This window comes from Urocitellus parryii, unplaced genomic scaffold (genome assembly GCF_045843805.1).
Source record: "Urocitellus parryii isolate mUroPar1 unplaced genomic scaffold, mUroPar1.hap1 Scaffold_562, whole genome shotgun sequence".
NCBI classification, from domain to species: Eukaryota; Metazoa; Chordata; class Mammalia; order Rodentia; family Sciuridae; genus Urocitellus; species Urocitellus parryii.
In genome coordinates this window covers 42,895-58,525 of record NW_027554083.1, presented here as the reverse complement: position 1 = coordinate 58,525, position 15,631 = coordinate 42,895, and the positions used below count along the sequence as shown (strand labels likewise).

Sequence of the window (15,631 nt, the reverse complement as noted above, 5' to 3'; positions counted from 1 at the left end):
GTGAGGTCTCTGCCAGACTGCCAGGTGGAAACAAGAGGATATCTGGGCAGTTCCTTCACAAAGAAAACCTTGGGCGGGATGTGCTGAATCATCACGGATGGTGCTGGAGGGAAAAGGAAAGGGCTAGAAGGGGTCAGGTGGTCAGCTGCTGCTCTGCCTCACCTGAGAGCCCCCTCAGCTGTTCAGGCTGCAGGGTGGATTCTCAGTGCTGGGGTAGTGGCTTTCCTGACACACCCTGGCACATGGCAGCTACCAGTGTCTTAAGGACTGTCCATGGGGCAACCCAATGTGGCCATGGGTGGATCCAGCTCATACCCTGATCTGGTACCTGCTGGGCTCTTTGCTCTCTGAGCCATTCCTAACTTGACATGGCTACCCTGTCCCTGGGCAGCACCATTGCCTGACTGCTCCCCTCTGCTACCACCTGCCCTGGAATCTCTACATACCTTCCTGTCCCCAGAAGCTTATTAAGAGTTGGACTACAGATCTGGGAGGCTGAGGCAGGAGGATCACAAGTTCCAGGCCAGCCTTAGCAACATAGCCGGCAATGTAAGCAACTTACAAGACCCTCTCTCTAAATAAAAAATAAAAATAAATAAAAGGATTGGGGATGTAGCTCATTGGTAAAGTACCTCTGGGTTCAATCCTCATTACTGAAAAAAAGAGGGTACTGCCAGAGGTACCCTCTTCATCAGAGAGAGATACCTGAAAGTCTTCTGCTGAAGAAGCCTAGGTAGACATCCTTGGTCTTCAGCAAGCACTGCCCAAGCTGGAAGATAAGGTTAGATCTAAGGGTGCATAAGTGGGATGTGGTGCTGTTCTGAGGACCCTGCCACTGACACAAGGGTGAGGCAGAGTGCCCACGGACACACAGCGACAGGCAGTGGTCACACCATAGAGGGTCTGAGATCCTGCAGACCAAGTGCTGGCTGCCTAAGATCTCCTGATGCTTATCCATGTTTCTCCTGTGATGTGCCTTCTCTGTCCACCAGCGAGGGTTTGTGGGGAATTTTTGCTGTCTGGGGCCCCACAGGGCAGGATTCAGGCCTAGGAAAAGCAGATATGGAAGCTCAAAATAGAGAAAACTAGTCAGACTCAGAAAAGTCTAAAGGATTCACCATCTTCCATGTTCAAGTAATCCTCTCCAGGAGCAAAGTCCTATTAATGACTGACTGTACACACCTTTAGTCATCACCTTGGAGGTCCCTGTAGTAAAAGCTGAAGAGCAGTCAGACTCTTTTCTCTTCCTCTTCTCCAGTTCCCTCCTCTGCTTCCTTTCCATGCTGCAGGGCAAATATTAATTTGTTCTTAATTCCGGCAGAAAACTAAGGTAATAATGTTTTGATTTCTAATATTCTCAAACTGATATTTCAAGTAAATAAAAAAATATATAAATTCCCTAAGCATCAATGATGAGTTAATTCCCGAAGAAGTCATTCTAACATTTTGACTTATAACAAAAACCCACAAAAGCCCTGATTTATTATCCAGTACATTTTTCTCTACTAAAAACCTAATACATGGTATAAAACTAAACACAAAGGTCTTAAAAGACGTTAAACAATACATTGTGGGATTTTCTTTAAAAATGATTTCATGCCCTACTTTAGAAAATAGAAAGACAGTTTTTTTTGCAACTACTGGAGGAGGGGAGAAGGTATTAAAATACCATGTCTCTCATCAAATCGAAAAGAACTTTTTTTTTTCCGAATTTTGTGATACATGGTAGTAATTCACACCTTTTTCTCTCCTACCTTAAAACCCACAGCCCACATCTCCCAAAATATAACAAGTAGGGCAGTTTCTGTGAAATCTTTAATAAATTTTCTATACCTATATAAGATTACCCTTCAGGTTTTCATTTTTAGGGGAGAAGAGTTATCATGGTTTTCACATAAATGAGAGATAATGCACTCAGTGTTCTACACCATGCTGTTTTCATTTAATAGTATGCCTCGGAGATAAATATGTACTTATTATGGAATTTTTACTAATTTTACTCCCCCCCTGCCCAGGAACAAATTGTATTATTCTGTGTTTTTGTCTTTTATCAATATTCAAACTCTTTGGTTGGTTGCTATATCTTAATTAAAGTCAGTCCTCTATAACTATGGGTTTAGCATTCAAGGATTTAACCAATGTGAGATAAAAAATATTCAAAAAAATTAATTATGTCTATACTGAACATGTAGAGATATTTTCTTGTTATTATTCTCTAACCAGCACAGTATAGAGCTATTTAAATAATATTTACACTGCATTAAGTATTATAAGTATTATGGAGATGATTTAAAGACTATAGGTATATACACATAGGTTGTATGCAAGTATTCTTCCATTTAATATAAGTAATGTGAGCATCAGCAGAGATTTTAATATCTTCAGAAGTCCTGGACCTAATCCTCCTTGGGATTTGGAGGAAAGACTGAACTTACCAGGCATATCAGAAAGGAGTTTCAGAGCTTCATCTGTGCCAAAGAGGAGGAAATTGAAAAGGTGTCATGGTAATAAAAGCTTATTTTATTGGTTTCTTATCTGAATTGATTCTGCATACTTTCAACAGTTCTAGATATTTTATACTTTCACTCAAAAGCCTCCATTGTTCCCAAATATTTATTTATTCATATATAATTATCTTAACTGATCACCTAGGACCATGCAATATCTGCAAAACTTTATGTCCTAGTATTCCTCTACACATATCCCATGCTGTGTCTAAAGTGGCCTTACTAAGAGGCCCCCACATTACTACCTCCATGTTTTTGCTTAGTTTTACTCTGTTAGGAAGCCTTCTCCTTCCTCTAGTAGTAAAAATGTCACGGAACCTCTTTTCCCAAAACAGGGCACGAAATCATTTTAAAATAAAATCCTGTAACACATTGTTTACATGCCTTTTAAGACCTGAGTATTTCTCCTGTATTAGACATATCTGCATACCTAGTATCCCTTCTAGGGTGACTATTAATTACTAAAGAGCAGTGGCAATGTCTTTCTCTTCTGTGTGTATCATGCAGTACTCAGCACAATATCTGAGGTACGTTCTCAATAAATATTTGCTGATTTGAACTCAATTGAATTTGGTACATTTCTACCCCTGCATAGAAATAAGTTTCTGATTTATAATGAGGATTTGTGGTAAATATTTCAGCTAGACTTACTAGAATTTATCTATTCCATTAAATTAAAGGCAACTGTGCAGTCGCCAAATAGGTACTTAATATTTTTCTATAAAGTAAACAGGTTTAAGTTTTCATTTAGTGATAAAGATAAAAAATAAAAAGGAAACTATCAGCAGTAATAGTTCCCATTACAGGGAATGAAAATATTTGGCTTTTAATAAGGTACAGACCAGAATGCAATGATAAAAAAAAGTAATGAAAAATAGTAATCATTTTTCCCTAGATCTGATTGAAGTCATAAAAAAAGAAAAGGCTCTTGGGTGGCCATGTTGTCAAATAAGAGGAGACTAACAAAGCAAGTTAATCAAAAGAAATAAATTCAAATTTTATCTTCAAAAAAACAACATAAGTTAAATTTCACACCTGACGGAAAAAAAAAAAAAGGCTATTTCTTAGGGCTGGGTTCTGAGCTTTTCAATGCCTTTGGTTTTCTTCCATCCAAAATAAAGTCGATGGATGAGTTCTTACTTGATATAATATCTCATTTTGGTCAAGATTATTTAACAAATTTCATCACTCTCATTGAAGTCCTGGAACTTGGCACATGGCTTTGACAAATTATCATTAGGAAGAACAGGGAATTTCTAATAGTTATTGGAGAATCACATCATAGGGAGAAGATGGTGAAAATGACCTTCACAATGCACTCATTTTTCATTTCCTCAGTATCACAACTTTCCATCTGAGTTTCCAATATTTCCATTGTAAATGTATCAGATATCACATTTGTATAGTATGTATCAGATGATTTTCTTGTACTTACCAGAAGAAGGGTACAGAAATCAGAATATGAAAAATATGATTTTCAATTGGAAATGAAATTCAAATGGAAAAAGTATTTTTAATTATTAAGGAATTTTTGAAATCCTATCTAACTTGAAAATGGAAGCTACATTTTATCTAATGGTAATATAAGGAAGAAAAAAAGTAAAATATTGTATCCCCAAAATATAAATAGACAATTTAGGAGGAAAGAATATTAAAGCAGGAAAGTTAAAAGAAGCCAATGGATCAATCATATGTTGAGAAAATAAACGTATTTTATGACATTTTTTCAATTTCTGAATTTAGATTCCAAGTTTGTTTGGCTTTTTGTTTGAGTTATAGCAAGCTAATTAAAGAGGAAAATAGAGCTATTTATTTACAAAACTGATTATAGCCATAAGATTATTAAAAAAATAGGAGATGAAGTTTTGACATTACATTTGATGAAAAAAATCTGGTAGATTTGGATATGTTGATACAATAGTTTCCTGAACATTTTTCTTATCGTCAATTTTATAGCACATTTCATGGGTGTCCTATGAAATCCTAAGAAATTGTTATAAGAAACAACCCTTCCAAAACATTTTCAATATAATAGTTAATAACTATTGAGTGTTTATTATAAGCCACATTCAGTGCTAGGTACTAGGCATTTACTGTCTCATTTAATGTTCATTAGAAAATTGTTGGTGAAATCTACAGACGAAGACTCTCAAGTGAATTTTTCAAGGTCACACAAGTGCTAAAAGACACACTTAGAATTCAAACCTAAGAGTAGCAGACTGGAAGATGCATTCACCCATACATCTCAGAAACAAAATGAGTAGGGCTATTAAGCTATGTAACATATATTAAGTGCTCACATGCTAGATACTTTCCTTATCACTCTAGGTGTAACAATTCGTCAGATGTCATATCAATCCATGAGTAAGTAGCATTATCATCCTGCTCTAAAGAGGACTGTAACAAGGCATGAAAAGTTTAAACATTTTCTCAGTATCACACAGCTCATGAGTTCAGAGAAAGGGTTCAAGTCCTAAACTGCCTAGTCCACATACAATGCTACTTTTTGTATGAAAGTTTTAGATAGCTGGGCAGCAAGAAGCTTCAGCATGCATTTCTTTGTACTGTATTGGAGATTACTTGTCCTATTGAGGTTTGGTTGAAATAGAAAGTTCAAATGAAAATAGGTAAGAGGCTTTGGGAGTTATCCAACCATGAGATTATAACTAGTTTCATAATTGTAGAAATTGAAAGGAAAAGAATGGATTTAAATCACAATTTGCTGACGGGGGTTTTGAAGAATGAAAATGGCCACAAGTCTCTGAGTCATGCAAAATGCTTGTGCTGTTGGCAGTGGAAACTGGGAAGTGGAAAGATTCTGAGAAAGTAAATGAGATGGTGATTAATGTTTATATTTATTAGCTATTGTTTTGTTGCTTTATCATCATTTGAATTGATGGGAGGTTTTTTGCAGTATTATATTCATTTATAAAAAGAATACAAGTTGTGGAAGGAGCATTAGTAGTTCATTCTGATTCCATATCCTGGCATTTAGTAAACTTTTGATATTGGAATTCACTTTACATCCCTGTATCAGTCTTTTTAGTTACAGAAGGGCTATAAAGATCAAAATAGGTCATATATCGAATATTACTTTGTAACATATATAGGGATGAAAACTAAAATGATTATCATTATTTCTCTGTCTGGGGCTCTACTCATGGAACAAAAACATCCCAGTTTTGTTATGCAAAAATCTTATTCTTAAACAAATCAATCAAACTCTCTGCCTGTTCTGTAAAATGAACTGCTAGTAGTAACCAACTCAGGAGAGTATATTGAAGATCATTACATGATGGATTCAAGATGCTCATGAAAGTATATAGCACTTAGTAAGTCAAGAAATGAACCACAGAGTAAGTTGACACATGCCATTGCTATTATTAATACTAACATTATTTCTAACTTTATAACTTTTATTATTTGGCCATCTAATGTTGATGCTATGGTCTATTAGGCCATATAAAATTTTTAACTTAATATGTACAGAAAGTAGTACCTCAGTTTTCACAAGTATCCTAATATTTATAGATATTGATGATAATCTCCTAAATAGAAAAGTTTATCAGATAATTAATACTCTTGGCTTATTTTCTAGTTGTGTAAATACAAAAAAAGGATGCTTTGACTTATATGTGTACCTAAAATATACTGTACTTATTTTTTATTGAACAATCATAATTATTTATCATCCAGTTGTTTAAAGTATTTCTCTTACTATATAGTAAAAGAAGAGTAGTTCTGCTGTGTCACAAATTTGATTTAAAAACACAATGACCTTTAGTATTTTTTCCTTCATTTTCAATGAGTATGTTGAATAATCCAATAGGGAAGGCATTTTCCTTGACAGAAATTTATTATAGTAAAAAAAAAAACAAGTGCTGAGATTACAAAATGTTTTAAAATGTTACCATGTGAATATTATTTTAGTGCATATATTTCTACTGTAATGGCATTTGCCATCTGGCATTCTTGCAAATAAGTCTTCTTTCCTCACACACTGTACATCTTTCTACCTGTCTTTCTCAGTTTGTGTCTATTCATAATTAATCTCTGGGTTCATGTAATAGGCCTCTCCTGCATGTTCTCTTAGCTAAAGAAACAAGTACTCAAGAGTGTAACATCATAGGCAGGAAACAAAGGATTCACATTCCACACTCTGTGTTAGAGAGCACTGATATGATTCTCAGGAGCCAAGCTTCTTAGCAACGAAAGGAAGGATTTACAGCCCTCCAGCTTTCTCAGCTACCAAAGCTCTTGAAGGCTTTCAAGAGCTGACCTTCTTAGCAAAGAGCTAGATTCTTTTAATGCACTCACTTTCAAAAGGTAGCATACCTGTTTTTCCAGTGTGATGTGGATGCTATTAAAAGGGAGTTTCCATGGATACGGGCCTCAGTGGAAATGAAATAGGATTGTCTTCTTTTCAGATTCATTGTTGCTCTAAATATTCCTAAAACCTAGATCATGCCATCCTTTTATGCACCTTTCTTATGGCTAACATCTTATTTATAAAGCATTGTCAATGATAAGAAATCAATGCCTTTCAAAAGTGTAGGTTCAAACAAAGGTATTTGTGTGAGAGGCTGTAAGATGAACTTGGAGAAATGGTCAGTTAATTAGAGTTCATTGAGTGTGAGCTTTATTAGGGCTCATTCATGTATGGGTTTAGAGAACACACATTAATAAGAGAAACCATCCATTTCTTTGAAATAACACAGAATTTGTCAAATTTAGATCCTTCTTTAAATAATGTGAAATTTAGTTTATATGACAATAACACCACAGGGGCTGGTGTTGTGACTCAGAGGTTCAATCCTCAGAACCACATAAAAATAAAGATATTGTATTCACCTATAACTAAAAAATACATATTTAAAAAAATAATACTATAAAGTCTCCCCTTCATTTTCTCTCTTGTATTTTTAGTCAGTTAATTCTAAGAATATATATGCCCTATAATTACATATTTCTGGAATATTATCATCAAAATACATTAAATTTTCTTTGCCAAGACCTACCTGAATGTCAAATGTAAAAGAATCAACTCATTTGTTGAGTCTATTATCTGCCCAGCGATAGGCTTGTCTCTGGAACTGCTATATGAAGGGGACATCTATGTTCTGGAAAGCTGATGAGACAGTCACACCACCCACTCTTCATTGAGATATAAGACCTTGCCAGGAAATTTTTCAAGCCTTGAGAAAATAGTTACCGAATATCTGAGATATTTGCCATAAATCAGTGGTGCAAGAACCCCTCACCTGGTAGAAGAGAAAGAAGTATACAAAATAAAGTTAGAATTTTCAAAGTGAGCAACTGATCTAACTTTTTGGTATCAGAATAACTCTTCACCTTGACAAATTTTACGAATTCAGCTCAGCAGCATCAGTGATTTAACAACCCATCGAAGCATAAGAGGAAAATCAGTGTTGTCTCAAAGACACAGCTGATCAAATTGATTGAAAATTCAGCTAACTTTACTGGATATTAAGGAATTTTTAATACAGTTAATGAGTTCTTGATCCCCTTACATTGATTCCTGGTCAGATAAATACAGAAAAAAAACACATTGTTTCATGATAATTATGTTATTTTAGCTATTAATAAGCAGAAATAAATCACTCATGGAAAATTCAAAATCAATTTGTGGAATAAAAAACTTTACTTTTTAATGGCTAAAAAGCTAATCTTTTTCATGTATCAGATCACTTTATTTCACTTGGTGTTCAATTCTCAGCACCACATAAAAATAAAAAAATTAAAATATCACTAATTTTTGTAAGAAAAATCAAGGAATTAAAATATCACTAATTTTCTGTATTAATGTCTATATGTGAAATCATGTCCCTAGAAATGCATGTCTACCTTCTAAGGAGTGACCTAACAACTCTGTGGCATCTCATTAATTTGGGAATTGCAATCTATCAGTCTAACAAACATCAATAATTTCCACAAGAAATTTATCTGTGTTTCTGTTTGTTTTGTTATGTTTTTGTTTTTGTTCTTGTTTTGTTTTTTGTCTTGGTAATGTTAAGATGAGAAATAAAAGTGAAGACCTATTGTTATTCTGAAAATCCAAAGTTTAATATTAACTCTCAAATCATAACTTAAAACAATGAACAAATTAAGAGAAGAAAATGACTTGCTTTAAAGGGCACTATTTATCAGATATTCAGATGTCCTTTGAACAGTGCTTTTTCATGAAAAGTTGCACTTGAATAACCTCACTTAAACTTTAAATTGTTTCCCATTTAATTATGAAAAACCACCAACAAATAATGATTTTTGTCAAAAAAATAAAACTGGAGGAAAGTTATTTCAGGTTCTAGCCTTTATTTCATTAAATTATTATTAAGAAGTCAATTTCCAAATAACTTTAAAAGAAACACATTTAACATATGCTTTATTAACTGCTATTTGTGCTTCTTTAGAAAAGAAATTCTAAAAGATTAATTATTCTCTTAACTCTCTATGGACATTTCAGCTAAAAACTTTGAAGGTTGGGAATGGTAGAAAAAAAAAAACTTTCACAGAAATTCATAAACCCTTCAAGTACCACAAATAGGTTTTAGGGAGAATGAACAATTTATTAGATTTATTGCTTGTACTTGATCACATAACAGAAGTTATAAGGTATTCTACAAAAGAAGATAAAATTGAAGGTTGTTGGTTATTGTAAAATAGCCAAACGAGAGATGTGACCCAGGACTAAAGAAGATGTTATTTTATCTTTTCTGTCACCTGTATATGCCTCTCCCTTGAGTCATTGCTGAGTGTTTTCCATTGTTTTATTTTTTATCCTTTTTGTGAAAAAAGTCTTCTTGTTTAGTAAGCAGAATTAAAGTAGTTGAAGTTTATAGAGTCAATGACTGACAAACAGTAAGGTCAATGTCCATCCCATCCTGGAAAAATTGAGGTTAGAGCAGGTGAAATTATCATTCTGTTTTGTTTTTATGGCTCTAATGGAATGCCAGAGAGTCCCTGACCTCTGCTGCCACCCATGTCTTACTCTAATAGCAACGAGTAACCGTTGACACTCATTTAAAACATGAAATAAGGCAAAGAATGGGCCAATATGCATGTTTGGCCAAAGAAAGTCTTTGAAATAAATTTCAGAGGGCTTTCAAGAAAATCATAACCCTTATTCATTTGGCACATAAGCATTAAAGTTATGGTCAGTAAACACATACACACACACACACACACACACACACACACACACACACACACAAAATAACCTGTACCATTTATTTTCTTTTGGACCTGAAGACCTATATACTAAGTTATCCTACAAGATAACCATCCACACGTACACATTGTGATTACTGAGAGTATGGACATTGCTGCTAACTGGCTGGAAAATACAGGAGAGATGCTTTGGGCATAGAAGGTTGTTGAGCTGTACACCCAAATCTTTTTTTTTTTAATTTAATGTGAGTTTATTTATTTTCAAAGAATTAGAGAGGGTTTTGTTTTGTTTTCCCCTTTTTTATATGGAGCAATAGCACAGTTTTTGAGAAGAGTTCAACATGTGAATGGAGAATGCAAGTTCTGGTGGTCGACTGGATACTTGATCACAATAGTGACAACAATTGCACCACAAATGGGAAATGTTCCTCACGTATATTCAAAGAAAATATCAGGTTTCATCCAGAAAATGATGAAAAAATGTGTAGAAATTTTCCATGAGGAAGAAAGCTATAGCAGAAATACAACTCAGGCTTAGTTATGACTAGCTGCAAATCTTAATTCTCTTACTAGAATGATGTACAAGAGGAGATTAATGATTTTGATTCATTATTTTCAATGAATTTGGATAATGCTATATATCTTTTGGTATTTTTCTTTTTATATTACTTTTGATTAAATGATATAGTTGTCATTTAATTATTGAACAACTAGCATAGAGCAGACACTAACTAAATAATTATTCCCTTCTCATTAACTGATTATATATCTTTATTGGAAAAAATTAATTTCATTTAATGTGGTGTTATTTGTTGGAGTTCCAGAAATAGAACCATCAAGTAGGGTATTATATAAAGTAGTACTATGTTTTAATTTGGAATAAAAAGTTTAGACTGATTCTGGCATATACAGAACACATAGACACATACAACACACATAATAAAACACACCTGCACTTTAGAAGATATCTGTAAAAATAAATGTAAACTACGTAGGACAGAAGTCTTATAAATAGGTAGTGAGCACATGATATCCTTTTATTATTTTTAACTTTTTAAATTATGCATTTACTGATGTTGTAATAATAACATATTAATGTTTATAAACTGCCTACTTTGTTCTTTAAAATTCTTACATTATTGATAATCATTCTTATATAACTTCTTCATTAAAAATATTATAATAAACTATGATATCATATTATTACCATTTCTTGTCTCTCACACTCATAGATACATTAATTCCTGTAATGTATATTAATTGATGGCAAATGCTTCTGGTCTGCATGCCGGATGATACTAGTTTCACTTCTTATATTAAAATAAAACTTAACTGTTATTTATTGCTTTAAAACAAAGAATAAGATATTGAACTCTACTAGTATTTTACTTATACTTTGCAGTGATCTGTGGGAAAATAAGATTGTATTTAATTTTCTTTTTAGTGTATTGTTTATGAAGATTTATTATAAATGCTCCACTTTGTTTGTATGGAGGATAAAGATGCTTTGAAACACTGTAAGTAACATAGTAATTACTTATTTTTCAGAGTTTTGTAGCATTCACTGTGGATACATGTTGAATCCTGGGAGGACTGCTCTTTGGTAATTAGCTTCATTGTGTCAATAAAATGAAACTTCCCATTTATTCTGTGATGAGTTTTGGTAAAGTATGTTTTACTGAAAAAAAAAATCATGCAATTGACTGCATAGAGTTTTGCAAAACACCTCATGTTTTGACTGTTATGTCCTGCCTGCTCCTGATTATTGTTATTTATTTCTTCTCCATTATTTGCTTAAGTTATTCTTTTTTAATTTATATGTGATAGCAGAATGCACTAAAATTCTTACTACACATATAGAGCATATTTTTTCATATCTCTGGTTCTATACAAAGTATATTCACACCAACTCATGTCTTAGTCATTCTATTTGTCTCTTTGTCAACAAAATTACTCTTACTAGTTTTAGTGTTTTCTACCTTGAATTCTACTTTAATATTTTTAATAATTTACTAATTATTTTCAGTTTTTAGATCACAAAGTTCATTGTACATACAAAAGCTGCTCTACTTTATTACATACCTTGTTGAGGTCTTGAATATTCTTGCTTTTCTGACTATTTGATCTGGCTTTGGCAGAGACAGTATACTAAAGTCTCCTATTATTTTTGTGTATCTGACCATTTTGCCTCAAATCTCTTATACTTTCTGCTTTATGACAGCTTCTGCTTTGCTGTTTAGTAGATAAATATTCATAACTGTCATGTCATCATTGTAAGGCACACACTTCAGATTTATAAACTTCTTTCCTTTGCTTGTTTAACACTTCTGTGGCTGCACTCTACCCTGTTGTAACCAATTTTATATCCTTCCTGCTTTTTGGCATGTCTGTTATATTTTTGACCTTGAGGTTTTTTGAATGCCTTTGCTTACACTTGTCTCTTGTATAAAACAAGAGACCAAGATTTTGCTTTGTGAGCAACCTGAAGGTTTTTTGTCTTTTAATAAGCAACTTAATTTCATTTCCATTTTTTGATATGACAATTTTTGTCAGTTCTGACATGTTACTGTATTATGTGTTTACTGCTTTAGATATCTTTCATTATGAGATAGTTTTCAATACTCTCATTTTTCCTTTGATTTTCTAATACTTAGGATATTCTTTTAGTGTATCAAATTGTTAATCTTTATATTACTACCATCCCATGATACTCTCAGTTCTTTATTTTTGATTGCATATTTTTCCCCAAACTGATAAACAATAAAATTAGAATGTATCATTTTCCTCTCCCTCTTGCAAACCTCTCCTTATCAACTATAAAGTTACAATGAGATTATCTTTTGGGATCCTTTGTTACTGTAGTTAAACAGCACATCCTGAACAAATGTTTTTGGCTTGCCACTGACAGTATTCTCTCTTTCCTTATATATACAATAATTTCATCAGAAACTACCTTGATATTGATGATTCTGGATCAATTCTCTTTTGTGCAGAATGTGCCCTTTAATTATTTAGATGCATGTTTTATTTTATTTCAAGATCATTTTCCTAATTGTAACTTAAAATATTTGCTTTGTTCCATTGTTCTGCTATTTCTTTTTGGATTCCAGTTGTATATTTATTGGATCACCTTTGTATGTCTTTAGTATTTCTCCCTTTGTTTTATACTCCACTTATACCCTCCTTTATTGCATTTTATTTTCTTACCTGTTGGCATTTTGATCTGACATTTTGCTATTTAGTGATTATTTCACAATGACTGATTTTTTTCTATATGATTATTAATTCATATCCATTTTTGTTTAGAGTTAATTATCTTAACCATTTTTTTCTTAGAGTTTTCAGTTTCTTAATGTTATTTTATGGTTATAAATATAACATGAGAATTTTTTCTTTTTATTCATAATTTTTATTTTTACATTTTGAGACACGGTCTTGCTAAGTTTCCCGGGCTAGCCTCAAATTTCTTATCCTCATGCCTCAGTTATCACAGTTGCTGGCATTAGAGGCATGTGCCACAGTACATGGCATGAGAATGTCATTTAAATTCACATTGGAATGATGTTTCATAGTATTATCAGATCCATTAAGTATTTTTTTCTCATGAATTTGCTTCTTGTTACTGAGATTTTCTGACCTTTACCCCTTTGGGGGAAGGGGGCAGTACCAGGGATTGAACTCAGGGGGCAATCAACCACTGAGCCACATCTCCAGCCTTGTTTTGTAATTTTTCAAATTTAGAGAAAGGGTCTCACTGAGTTGCTTAACACCTTGCCATTACTGAGGTTGGCTTTGAACTCATGATCCTCCTGTCTCAGCCTCCTGACCTGCTGGGATTATAGGAGTGCACTACCATGCCCAGCCTTTACACTCTATTTTAATGTAATTATTTTACTCTGTTGTTGCATTATCATTATAATTATTAATGCATTTATTATTGCTAATTAAATGAACTTGGTTTTCTTGGTCAAATTATTAGCAGGAAGGTCCTATGAAGAGTTAAATTTGGGTAAGATAGATTTTCTCTTTTCCCAACTTTGTAATGTTTCACTGATTGAAAATTCCTCTTACATGTGACAATATTACCTTGAATATACAGTTCCTTTTCCTTTATCTTTCTCTCTGTTTTAACTATTCCTAGATCACTTCAGAAACTTGATTCCAATAAAATATGGAACACATGGCTGAAATGTTTATTTCTCCAAGAACAAAAATAATAAAAATATGTCTTTAAAATTATAAGGATTATAAATGAAGCCATAGAAAACTTGTTATCAAAGGTGATCTCATCACCTCTTCACTAAATTTGTAATTAATAAGGCAGTACCCCTCCTCGCTACGAACTGATGAATATAATATGGAGGAGACTCCATATTGCATAACTATAGGAAGTGATACAGCACAGAATCCATGAACAACTGAGGATGGGAATGAGGGTGTTAGTCACAGAAAGTGAAGTACCCTTTGATAGAATGGGAGCTTTGACTCATTAAGAGTGGGCATAGCCACAACTCTTAGCATTGTATGTGTCTGCAAATCCTCCCTCTCCATTTATTTTATGCTCTTCATTGAGTCAGAGGGTTCAAAGGTAATGGAAAATGTTCTTGAATGTTCTTGGACCTCTCCTGTATAGATTCTGCATACTTTCTTCCTTTTTACAGAACATAAAAAATTTTGCCACTATTTGCCATATCCACTATTTTTATTAGTGGGTGATGTACATGCTTAATTCAGGTCAAAGTCTCACTTATTTCTAGAATCTTAAAACTAAACAAAACATATAAACACCAAATTATACTCTATTAGTTTACAAATGGAAAAATTAAACTCACAAAGTTGAAGTAAAATGCTCACTGCACACAAGGAGCTGGTAACCGATCTATCTATACCTGAAATTCAGTTCTGAGGCTTTTTCTATAAAATTGTAAACTTGTGCACCTCTCCATTACTTTATAGGTTTCAAAAATTCTACCATATAATCTACTCTGAAGTGAAACAATTCAAAATCTTGAGGCTGGCAAAGAACCTATAAGAACATTTAATCCCATCTAATCACTGTACACTATGTGAATGATAACTCCCACTTTCAACAAAATTTGCTTATATAGTAATCAAAAATCATTTCTACAGATGCATTTGTTATTGAAATGTAAATATTATACATAAGTATTGTAAAGACACACTTAAGATGGAAGAAGAAACTTCAAAAGTCATTATATAGCATGAAATAATTTAATAATAAACATACATTAAATGATGTTTCAAAAACCAGAAGCAATACTCACTGTCACAACCATTTTAAAGAAATTTTCATTATACCCATACTTAATTTATATATATTTAGTTGCACACAGTCAGAAATAAAAGTGTAATCTTCTTACCTACTAAGTTAAACTGTATGAAACTGGCATTTTTATAATTGAAAAGCTACCAAACATATGAGCAACTTTATATCATTGATCCCACATGCTTCTGAGTGATTACAGAATGGGAGATACTAATCCTGATCTCCTCTCCTGCATGCATTTTGTAACATGAGTATTTTACTAGGTAGAATGTGACTCTATTTAAATTTATTTTTCATTTTTTACCAGGGAAGTCTTTAAATACAATGCAATGGCATTGGACATAACATAAATTCATGTACAATACCTTTTTGAGAAGGAGCATTTTAAAAGCATTATTCAGGCCAATTTTGATTATACATGTTTATTACATTAAAATTTATGACTTAAATATATAAATTTGAATAAGGTACACATTGATTTATCTGTGAGTAAATTGAAGCTATATCTAATATTTGCCATTAACTTTTCATATGATTTACATTTTTTTTCTTTTTTAGCATCTACAGGACATTGATACACTAGTAACCTGAAAACTATCTGGACTACCTCCATGTTACACCAAGAATCTTGGAGAACATATTTTTTTAA

The 15,631-nt window shown here is 32.9% G+C and overlaps 1 long non-coding RNA gene across 1 annotated transcript in view; it reads left to right on the top strand.

Moving 5' to 3' along the window:
* LOC144252755 (uncharacterized) overlaps positions 1 to 15,631 on the top strand; it is an 18,810-nt gene extending 3,179 nt beyond the window's left edge. The window contains exons 2-3 of the long non-coding RNA XR_013343054.1: positions 11,244 to 11,298; positions 15,541 to 15,631. This is a non-coding gene — a long non-coding RNA (uncharacterized LOC144252755). The remainder of the gene's footprint in view (positions 1 to 11,243; positions 11,299 to 15,540) is intronic.